The following is a 12,080-nucleotide window of genomic DNA, read 5'->3' as shown; positions in this document are numbered from 1 at the left end:
CACACACACAACACACTAACACACACAACACACTAACACACACACTAACACACACACTAACACACACTAACACACTAACACACACTAACACACACTAACACACACACACACACTAACACACACTAACACACACCAACACACACTAACACACACTAACACACACTAACACACACACTAACACTAACACACACTAACACACACACCAACACACACTAACTAACACACACACTAACACACACTAACACACACACCAACACACACTAACTAACACACACACTAACACACACTAACTAACACACACACTAACACACACACTAACACACACTAACACACACTAACACACACTAACACACACTAACACACACTAACACCACTTCTCCTTCACCTCCTCCTCCTCTCCCCCCTCCCCTCATCCTCCTTTCCTCTACCTTCCTCTCTACCCTCATCCTCCTCCCCCCCTCCCCTCATCCTCCTCTCCACCCCCCTCCCCTCATCCTCCTCTCCTCTACCTTCCTCTCTCCCCTCATCCTCCTCCCCTCCTCCTCTCGTCCATCTGGCCCAGACGTCGCCAGTCTTGTTTTAGGAAACTTCTCTGATCGTGTCTGTGGTGAGTCGTGTGCCCCTGAAGCCCGAACCTCTTCCATGGGATCATTAAAGGCAGACGGAGCCCAGTTCGTGTTGCTTTTAGAGCAGACAGCTCAGTTGCCACTTCATCCATCTACTTTAGCTCTCTGTCCTGGAAACTGGCTTTTTCCAGCGGCTCACAATGGGGTAGTCTGGCAGTGAAGGACGCTCCTCCAAACCCCACCCCATTTAGAGAGGAGGAAGTTGCCCTTAGACACTGATCTAAGACCAGTTTTGATGGTTAAGGTTAGGATATGGGGGAGGTAAACTGACCTACTCCTAACCCTAACCCTGACCCTAACCCTGACCCTGACCTTAACCCTAACCCTAACCCTGACCTTAACCCTAACCCTAACCCTAACCCTAACCCTATAGACCAACTGACCTTTAAAGACCAACTGAAATTAAAGACCAACTGACCTTAAAGACCAACTGACCCTTAAAGACCATCTGACCCTTAAAGACCAACTGACCTTTAAAGACCAACTGACCTTAAAGACCAACTGACCTTAAAGACCAATTGACCTTAAAGACCAACTGACCCTTAAAGACCAACTGACCCTAAAGACCAACTGACCTTAAAGACCAACTGACTTTAAAGACCATCTGACCCTTAAAGACCAACTGACCCTTAAAGACCATCTGACCTTAAAGACCAACTGACCTACTCCTAACCCTAACCCTGACCCTTAAGACCAACTTATCCTTAAAATGCAACTTCTCATTTTGAAAACAGCCTATGTGGCATTAATATGGGTCAGAAACAGTTATTCTACCGTCACTCTTGACCACAGAGTGTAAATAGGATCGTTTGGGTCATAAAGTCAGTCTCTCGTCTAAATGGAGATTTGTGAGATGATAGGAAAGCACGGTACGTTACAGAATGAAAGGCACTGTAACAGTTTATCTGAATCCAGCCAACATACCCAACTCAGTGACCTTGTGATAGAGTGTCCGCACTGAGATTGGAAGGTTGTGAGTTTGATCCCCGAGTCATACCAAAGACTATACAAATGGGATCTGGTGTGTCTCTGCTTTGCGTTAAGGAGATAGATTGAGGTTAAAGCCCTGCGATAGACTAGGGTCCTGTCTTGGGGGGGGTACTTGTACATCAAGCTGCCTCATCTAACGGAGATAAGCTCCTACCTACCACATGTTGGCAGCACACAAGTAATCATCAATTTGGAGCGCAGCTGCACGTGACCTGATGCCCCGTGGTCAATTTGAGGCTAGTTAAGGACCATCAGTAAATTATACACTGTTCATGGGGCAATATTTTAAAAGGTCAGTAGCTCCAAAATATCAACGACTCAAAAACCTCAAACTATAAACTGTAGAAATGTATAAGGATCCGACCATTTAAAAAAAAAAAATTCCCCTAAAATGACAAACCCAAATCTAACTGCCTGTAGCTCAGGCCCTGAAGCAAGGATATGCATATTCTTGGTACTATTTGAAAGGAAACACTTTGAAGTTGGTGGAAATTTTAAATTAATGTAGGAGAATATAACACATTAAATTTGTTAAAAGATAATACAAAGAAAAAAAACATGCGTTTTCTATTATTTGATTTTTTTCATCAGCTTTGAAATGCAAGATAAAGGCAGTTTAGGAACAATTTAGGTTTTGGCCTCTAGATGCAGTGGATGTGCAAAGTGTCAGACTGATCCAGTGAAGAATTGCAAAACTGCACAGTATTTTGTATCAAGTCTGCCAAATTAGTCATAATTTTTTATTTATTAACTAGGCAAGTCAGTTAAGAACAAATTATTATTTACAATGATGGCCTTCTGGGGAACAGTGGGTTAACTGCCTAGTTCAGGGGCAGAATGACATATTTTTACCTTGTCAGCTCAGGGATTTGGTCCAGCAACCTTTCAGTAACTGGCCCAACACTCTAACCACTAGGGTACCTGCCACCCCAAAAAAACATCACACATTTTCAAGTCCATACAGTGGCTTGCGAAAGTATTCACCCCCTTCACATTATTCCTATTTTGTTGCCTTACAACCTGGAATTAAAGTTGATTTTTTTTGGGGGGGGGGGTTGTATCATTTGATTTACACAACATGCCTACCACTTTGAAGATACAAAATATTTTTTTTATTGTGAAACAAACAAGAAATAAGACTTCAGCATGCATAACATAACTATAACATATAACATATAACCAAATAACTCCAAATAACTCCAAATTGATGATTACTTGTGTGCTGCCAAAGCCAATACTTTGTAGAGCCAACTTTGCAGCAGTTACAGCTGCAAGTCTCTTGGGGTATGTCTATATAAGCTTGGCACATCTAGTCACTGGTATTTTTTCCCATTCTTCAAGGCAAAACTGCTCCAGCTCCTTCAAGGCAGATGGGTTCCGCTGGTGTACAGCAATCTATAAGTCATACCACAGATTCTCAATTGGATTGAGGTCTGGGCTTTGACTAGGCCATTCCAAGACATTTAAATGTTTCCCCTTAAACCACTCAAGTGTTGCTTTAGCAGTATGCTTAGGGTCATTGTACTGCTGGAAGGTGAACCTCCATCCCAGTCTCAAATCTCTGGAAGACAAACAGATTTCCCTCAAGAATTTGCCTCTATTTCCATCCATCATTCCTTCAATTCGGATCAGTTTCCCAGTCCCTGCCGATGAAAAACATCCCCACAGCATGATGCTGCCACCACCATACTTCACTGTGGGGATGGTTTTCTTGGGGTGATGAGAGGTGTTGGGTTTGTGCCAGACATTGCGTTTTCCTTGATGGCCATCCTTATTTTTACAATTTCTTTGAAACAAGTATTTTTTTTCATTTCACTTCACAAATTTGGAATATTTTGTGTATGTCCATTACATGAAAATCCAAATAAAAAATCTATTTAAACTACACGTTGTAATGCAACAAAATAGGAAAAATACTAAGGGGGATGAATAATTTTGCAAGGCACTGTACCTATATAGGACACACAAAAATGCTATGGTAATACAACATTTAAGTTTACACAGTCCCAGGAATGTTATACATGATGGATCATTAGCTTATAGACTAACTTTCACACATCTAGATGGTCGGGCGGGGTGGTTATGTAGTTAAAGACAGCAGGAGAACATACAGTAGAACCCAGTTCCTACATTTGAATATAAAAATAGATTTTATGAAACAAAACTATGCTACATTTCATCTCTGGGACACTCAGGGTGACAAATTTGGGCAAGATTACTGAATATCAGTTTTAAAAGATAAAAATTATTAGTTATAGTGTTATAGAGTAGTAGTTATAGTGTTATAGAGTAGTAGTTACAGTGTTATAGAGTTATAGAGTAGTAGTTATAGTGTAATAGAGTAGTAGTTATAGTGTTATAGAGTAGTAGTTATAGTGTTATAGAGTAGTAGTTATAGTGTTATATAGTAGTAGTTATAGTGTTATAGTGTTATAGAGTAGTAGTTATAGTGTTATGGTGTTATAGAGTAGAAGTTATAGTGTTATAGAGTAGTAGTTATAGTGTTATAGAGTAGTAGTTATAGTGTTATGGTGTTATAGAGTAGTAGTTATAGTGTTATAGAGTAGTAATTAAAGTGTTATAGTATTATAGAGTAGTAGTAATAGTGATATAGTGTTATAGAGTAGTAGTTATAGTGGTATAGTGTTATAGAGTAGTAGTTATAGTGTTATAGAGTAGTAGTTATAGTGTTATAGAGTAGTAGTTATAGTGTTATAGTGTTATAGAGTAGTAGTTATAGTGTTATAATGATATAGAGTAGTAGTTATAGTGTTATAGAGTAGTAGTTGTAGTGTTATAGAGTAGTAGTTATAGTGTTATAGTGTTATAGAGTAGTAGTTATAGTGTTATAGAGTACTAGTTATAGTGTTATATAGTAGTAGTTATAGTGTTATGGTGTTATAGAGTAGTAGTTATAGTGTTATAGAGTAGTAATTAAAGTGTTATAGTATTATAGAGTAGTAGTTATAGTGATATAGTGTTATAGAGTAGTAGTTATAGTGGTATAGTGTTATAGAGTAGTAGTTATAATGTTATAGAGTAGTAGTTATAGTGTTATAGAGTAGTAGTTATAGTGTTATAGAGTTATAGAGTAGTAGTAATAGTGTTATAGTGGTATAGAGTAGTAGTTATAGTGTTATAGAGTAGTAGTTATAGTGTTATAATGATATAGAGTAGTAGTTATAGTGTTATAGAGTAGTAGTTATAGTGTTATAGAGTAGTAGTTATAGTGTTATAGTGTTATAGAGTAGTAGTTATAGTGTTATGGTGTTATAGAGTAGAAGTTATAGTGTTATAGAGTAGTAGTTATAGTGTTATAGAGTAGTAGTTATAGTGTTATGGTGTTATAGAGTAGTAGTTATAGTGATATAGTGTTATAGAGTAGTAGTTATAGTGGTATAGTGTTATAGAGTAGTAGTTATAGTGTTATAGTGTTATAGAGTAGTAGTTATAGTGTTATAGAGTAGTAGTTATAGTGATATAGTGTTATAGAGTTATAGAGTAGTAGTTATAGTGTTATAGAGTAGTAGTTATAGTGTTATAGAGTTATAGAGTATTAGTTACAGTGTTATAGAGTAGTAGTTATAGTGTTATAGTGTTATAGTGTTATAGAGTAGTAGTTATAGTGTTATAGAGTTATAGAGTAGTAGTTATAATGTTATAGAGTAGTATTTGTAGTGTTATAGAGTAGTAGTTATAGTGTTATAGTGTTATAGAGTAGTAGTTATAGTATTATAGTGTTATAAAGTGGTAGTTATAGTGTTATAGAGTATTATTGATAGTGTTATAGAGTAGTAGTTATAGTGTTATAGAGTAGTAGTTAGACTGTTACAGAGTAGTAGTTATAGTGTTATAGAGTAGTAGTTATAGTATTATAGTGTTATAAAGTGGTAGTTATAGTGTTATAGAGTATTATTGATAGTGTTATAGAGTAGTAGTTATAGTGTTACAGAGTAGTAGTTATAGTGTTATAGAGTAGTAGTTATAGTGTTATAGAGTTTTATTGATAGTGTTATAGAGTAGTAGTTATAGTGTTATAGAGTAGTAGTTATAGTGTTATAGTATTATAGAGTAGTAGTTAAAGTGTTATAGTGTTATAGAGTAGTAGTTATAGTGTTATAGTGATATAGTGTAGTAGTTCTAGTGTTATAGAGTTATAGAGTAGTAGTTATAGTGTTATAGTGTTATGGAGTAGTAGTTATAGTGTTATAGAGTAGTAGTTATAGTGTTATAGTGTTATAGAGTAGTAGTTATAGTGTTATAGAGTAGTAGTTATAGTGTTAGAGAGTTGTAGAGTAGTAGTTATAGTGTTATAGTGTTATAGAGTAGTAGTTATAGTGTTATAGAGTAGTAGTTATAGTGTTATAGTGTTATAGAGTAGTAGTTATAGTATTATAGTGTTATAAAGTGGTAGTTATAGTGTTATAGAGTATTATTGATAGTGTTATAGAGTAGTAGTTATAGTGTTATAGTGTTATAGAGTAGTAGTTATAGTATTATAGTGTTATAAAGTGGTAGTTATAGTGTTATAGAGAATTATTGATAGTGTTATAGAGTAGTAGTTATAGTGTTATAGAGTAGTAGTTAGACTGTTACAGAGTAGTAGTTATAGTGTTATAGAGTAGTAGTTATAGTGTTATAGAGTAGTAGTTATAGTGTTATAGTGTTATAGAGTAGTAGTTATAGTGTTATAGTGTTATAGAGTATTATTGATAGTGTTATAGAGTAGTAGTTATAGTGTTATAGAGTAGTAGTTAGACTGTTATAGAGTAGTAGTTATAGTGTTATAGAGTAGTAGTTATAGTGTTATAGAGTAGTAGTTATAGTGTTATAGTGTTATAGAGTAGTAGTTATAGTGTTATAGAGTAGTAGTAATAGTGTTATAGTGTTATAGAGTAGTAGTTATAGTGTTATAGTGTTATAGAGTAGTAGTTATAGTGTTATAGAGTATTATTGATAGTGTTATAGAGTAGTAGTTATAGTATTATAGAGTAGTAGTTATAGTGTTATGGTGTTATAGAGTAGTAGTTATAGTGTTATAGAGTTATAGAGTAGTAGTTATAGTGTTATAGTGTTATAGAGTAGTAGTTCTAGTTTTATAGAGTTATAGAGTAGTAGTTATAGTGTTATAGTGTTATAGAGTAGTAGTTATAGTGTTATAGAGTAGTAGTTATAGTGTTATAGTGTTATAGAGTAGTAGTTATAGTGTTATAGAGTAGTAGTTATAGTGTTAGAGAGTTGTAGAGTAGTAGTTATAGTGTTATAGTGTTATAGAGTAGTAGTTATAGTGTTATAGAGTAGTAGTTATAGTGTTATAGTGTTATAGAGTAGTAGTTATAGTATTATAGTGTTATAAAGTGGTAGTTATAGTGTTATAGAGTATTATTGATAGTGTTATAGAGTAGTAGTTATAGTGTTATAGTGTTATAGAGTAGTAGTTATAGTATTATAGTGTTATAAAGTGGTAGTTATAGTGTTATAGAGTATTATTGATAGTGTTATAGAGTAGTAGTTATAGTGTTATAGAGTAGTAGTTAGACTGTTACAGAGTAGTAGTTATAGTGTTATAGTGTTATAGAGTAGTAGTTATAGTGTTATAATGATATAGAGTAGTAGTTATAGTGTTATAGAGTAGTAGTTATAGTGTTATAGAGTAGTAGTTATAGTGTTATAGTGTTATAGAGTAGTAGTTATAGTGTTATAGTGTTATAGAGTAGTAGTGTTAAAGAGTAGTAGTTATAGTGATATAGAGTATTATTGATAGTGTTATAGAGTAGTAGTTATAGTGTTATAGAGTAGTAGTTAGACTGTTATAGAGTAGTAGTTATAGTGTTATAGTGTTATAGAGTAGTAGTTATAGTGTTATAGAGTAGTAGTTATAGTGTTATAGTGTTATAGAGTAGTAGTTATAGTGTTATAGAGTAGTAGTAATAGTGTTATAGTGTTATAGAGTAGTAGTTATAGTGTTTATAGTGTTATAGAGTAGTATTTATAGTGTTATAGAGTAGTAGTTATAGCGTTATAGTGTTATAGAGTAGTAGTTATAGTGTTATAGTGTTATAAAGTGGTAGTTATAGTGTTATAGAGTATTATTGATAGTGTTATAGAGTAGTAGTTATAGTGTTATAGAGTAGTAGTTATGGTGTTATAGAGTAGTAGTTATAGTGTTATAGTGTTATAGAGTAGTAGTTATAGTGTTATAGAGTATTATTGATAGTGTTATAGAGTAGTAGTTATAGTGTTAGTGTTATAGAGTAGTAGTTATAGTGTTATAGTGTTATAAAGTGGTAGATAGTGTTATAGAGTATTATTGATAGTGTTATAGAGTAGTAGTTATAGTGTTATAGAGTAGTAGTTATGGTGTTATAGAGTAGTAGTTATAGTGATATAGTGTTATAGAGTAGTAGTTATAGTGATATAGTGTTATAGTGTTGTAGAGTAGTAGTTATAGTGTTATAGAGTAGTAGTTATAGTGTTATAGTGTTATAGAGTAGTAGTTATAGTGCTATAGTGTTATAGAGTAGTAGTTATAGTGATATAGAGTAGTAGTTATAGTGTTATAGAGTAGTAGTTATAGTATTATAGTGTAATAAAGTGGTAGTTATAGTGTTATAGAGTAGTAGAGTATTATTGATAGTGTTATAGAGTAGTAGTTAGACTGTTACAGATTAGAAGTTATAGTGTTATAGTGTTATAGAGTTATAGTGTTAAAGAGTAATAGTTATAGTGATATAGTTTTATAGTGTTATAGAGTAGTAGTTATAGTGGTATAGTGTTATAGAGTAGTAGTTATAGTGTTATAGAGTAGTAGTTATAGTGATATAGAGTAGTAGTTATAGTGTTATAGAGTAGTAGTTATAGTGTTATAGAGTAGTAGTTATAGTGGTATAGTGTTATAGAGTAGTAGTTATAGTATTATAGTGTTATAGAGTAGTAGTTCTAGTTTTATAGAGTTATAGAGTAGTAGTTATAGTGTTATAGTGTTATAGAGTAGTAGTTATAGTGTTATAGAGTAGTAGTTATAGTGTTATAGTGTTATAGAGTAGTAGTTATAGTGTTATAGAGTAGTAGTTATAGTGTTAGAGAGTTGTAGAGTAGTAGTTATAGTGTTATAGTGTTATAGAGTAGTAGTTATAGTGTTATAGAGTAGTAGTTATAGTGTTATAGTGTTATAGAGTAGTAGTTATAGTATTATAGTGTTATAAAGTGGTAGTTATAGTGTTATAGAGTATTATTGATAGTGTTATAGAGTAGTAGTTATAGTATTATAGAGTAGTAGTTATAGTGTTATGGTGTTATAGAGTAGTAGTTATAGTGTTATAGAGTTATAGAGTAGTAGTTATAGTGTTATAGTGTTATAGAGTAGTAGTTCTAGTTTTATAGAGTTATAGAGTAGTAGTTATAGTGTTATAGTGTTATAGAGTAGTAGTTATAGTGTTATAGAGTAGTAGTTATAGTGTTATAGTGTTATAGAGTAGTAGTTATAGTGTTATAGAGTAGTAGTTATAGTGTTAGAGAGTTGTAGAGTAGTAGTTATAGTGTTATAGTGTTATAGAGTAGTAGTTATAGTGTTATAGAGTAGTAGTTATAGTGTTATAGTGTTATAGAGTAGTAGTTATAGTATTATAGTGTTATAAAGTGGTAGTTATAGTGTTATAGAGTATTATTGATAGTGTTATAGAGTAGTAGTTATAGTGTTATAGTGTTATAGAGTAGTAGTTATAGTATTATAGTGTTATAAAGTGGTAGTTATAGTGTTATAGAGTATTATTGATAGTGTTATAGAGTAGTAGTTATAGTGTTATAGAGTAGTAGTTAGACTGTTACAGAGTAGTAGTTATAGTGTTATAGTGTTATAGAGTAGTAGTTATAGTGTTATAATGATATAGAGTAGTAGTTATAGTGTTATAGAGTAGTAGTTATAGTGTTATAGAGTAGTAGTTATAGTGTTATAGTGTTATAGAGTAGTAGTTATAGTGTTATAGTGTTATAGAGTAGTAGTGTTAAAGAGTAGTAGTTATAGTGATATAGAGTATTATTGATAGTGTTATAGAGTAGTAGTTATAGTGTTATAGAGTAGTAGTTAGACTGTTATAGAGTAGTAGTTATAGTGTTATAGTGTTATAGAGTAGTAGTTATAGTGTTATAGAGTAGTAGTTATAGTGTTATAGTGTTATAGAGTAGTAGTTATAGTGTTATAGAGTAGTAGTAATAGTGTTATAGTGTTATAGAGTAGTAGTTATAGTGTTATAGTGTTATAGAGTAGTATTTATAGTGTTATAGAGTAGTAGTTATAGCGTTATAGTGTTATAGAGTAGTAGTTATAGTGTTATAGTGTTATAAAGTGGTAGTTATAGTGTTATAGAGTATTATTGATAGTGTTATAGAGTAGTAGTTATAGTGTTATAGAGTAGTAGTTATGGTGTTATAGAGTAGTAGTTATAGTGTTATAGTGTTATAGAGTAGTAGTTATAGTGTTATAGAGTATTATTGATAGTGTTATAGAGTAGTAGTTATAGTGTTAGTGTTATAGAGTAGTAGTTATAGTGTTATAGTGTTATAAAGTGGTAGATAGTGTTATAGAGTATTATTGATAGTGTTATAGAGTAGTAGTTATAGTGTTATAGAGTAGTAGTTATGGTGTTATAGAGTAGTAGTTATAGTGATATAGTGTTATAGAGTAGTAGTTATAGTGATATAGTGTTATAGTGTTGTAGAGTAGTAGTTATAGTGTTATAGAGTAGTAGTTATAGTGTTATAGTGTTATAGAGTAGTAGTTATAGTGCTATAGTGTTATAGAGTAGTAGTTATAGTGATATAGAGTAGTAGTTATAGTGTTATAGAGTAGTAGTTATAGTATTATAGTGTAATAAAGTGGTAGTTATAGTGTTATAGAGTAGTAGAGTATTATTGATAGTGTTATAGAGTAGTAGTTAGACTGTTACAGATTAGAAGTTATAGTGTTATAGTGTTATAGAGTTATAGTGTTAAAGAGTAATAGTTATAGTGATATAGTTTTATAGTGTTATAGAGTAGTAGTTATAGTGGTATAGTGTTATAGAGTAGTAGTTATAGTGTTATAGAGTAGTAGTTATAGTGATATAGAGTAGTAGTTATAGTGTTATAGAGTAGTAGTTATAGTGTTATAGAGTAGTAGTTATAGTGGTATAGTGTTATAGAGTAGTAGTTATAGTATTATAGTGTTATAGAGTAGTAGTTATAGTGATATAGAGTAGTAGTTATAGTGTTATAGAGTAGTAGTTATAGTGCTATAGTGTTATAGAGTAGTAGTTATAGTGATATAGAGTAGTAGTTATAGTGTTATAGAGTAGTAGTTATAGTGTTATAGAGTAGTAGTTATAGTGGTATAGTGTTATAGAGTAGTAGTTATAGTGATATAGTGTTATAGAGTAGTAGTTATAGTGTTATAGAGTAGTAGTTATAGTGTTATAGAGTAGTAGTTATAGTGTTATAGAGTAGTAGTTATAGTGATATAGAGTAGTAGTTATAGTGATATAGTGTTATAGTGTTATAGAGTAGTAGTTATAGTGTTATAGAGTATTAGTTAGTGTTATAGAGTAGTAGTTATAGTGTTATAGAGTAGTAGTTATAGTGATATAGTGTTATAGTGTTATAGAGTAGTAGTTATAGTGTTATAGAGTAGTAGTTATAGTGATATAGTGTTATAGTGTAGTAGTTATAGTGTTATAGAGTAGTAGTTATAGTGTTATAGTGTTATAGAGTAGTAGTTATGGTGTTATAGTGTTATAGAGTAGTAGTTATAGTGATATAGTGTTATAGAGTAGTAGTTATAGTGTTATAGAGTAGTAGTTATAGTGTTATAGTGTTATAGAGTAGTAGTTATAGTGTTATAGTGTTATAGAGTAGTAGTTATAGTGTTATAGAGTAGTAGTTATAGTGTTATAGTGTTATAGAGTAGTAGTTATAGTATTATAGAGTAGTAGTTATAGTGGTATAGTGTTATAGAGTAGTAGTTATAGTGTTATAGTGTTATAGAGTAGTACTTATAGTTGTATAGTGTTAAATAGTAGTAGTTATAGTGTTATAGAGTAGTAGTTAGTGTTATAGAGAAGTAGTTATAGTGTTATAGTGTAGTAGTTATTGTGTTATAGTGTTATAGAGTAGCAGTTATAGTGTTATATAGTAGTAGTTATACTGTTATATAGTAGTAGAGTATTATTGATAGTGTTATAGAGTAGTAGTTATAGTGTTATAGAGTAGTAGTTAGTGTTATAGAGTAGTAGTTATAGTGTTATAGAGTAGTAGTTATAGTGTTATAGAGTAGTAGTTATTGTGTTATATAGTAGTAGTTATAGTGTTATAGAGTAGTAGTTATAGTATTATAGTGTTATAGTGTTATAGAGTAGTAGAGTATTATTGATAGTGTTATAGAGTAGTAGTTATAGTGTTATAGAGTAGTAGAGTATTATTGATAGTGTTATA

The sequence above is a fragment of the Salmo trutta genome, chromosome 1 (genome assembly GCF_901001165.1).
Source record: "Salmo trutta chromosome 1, fSalTru1.1, whole genome shotgun sequence".
NCBI classification, from domain to species: domain Eukaryota; kingdom Metazoa; phylum Chordata; class Actinopteri; order Salmoniformes; family Salmonidae; genus Salmo; species Salmo trutta.
This window is presented reverse-complemented; position numbering follows the sequence as displayed.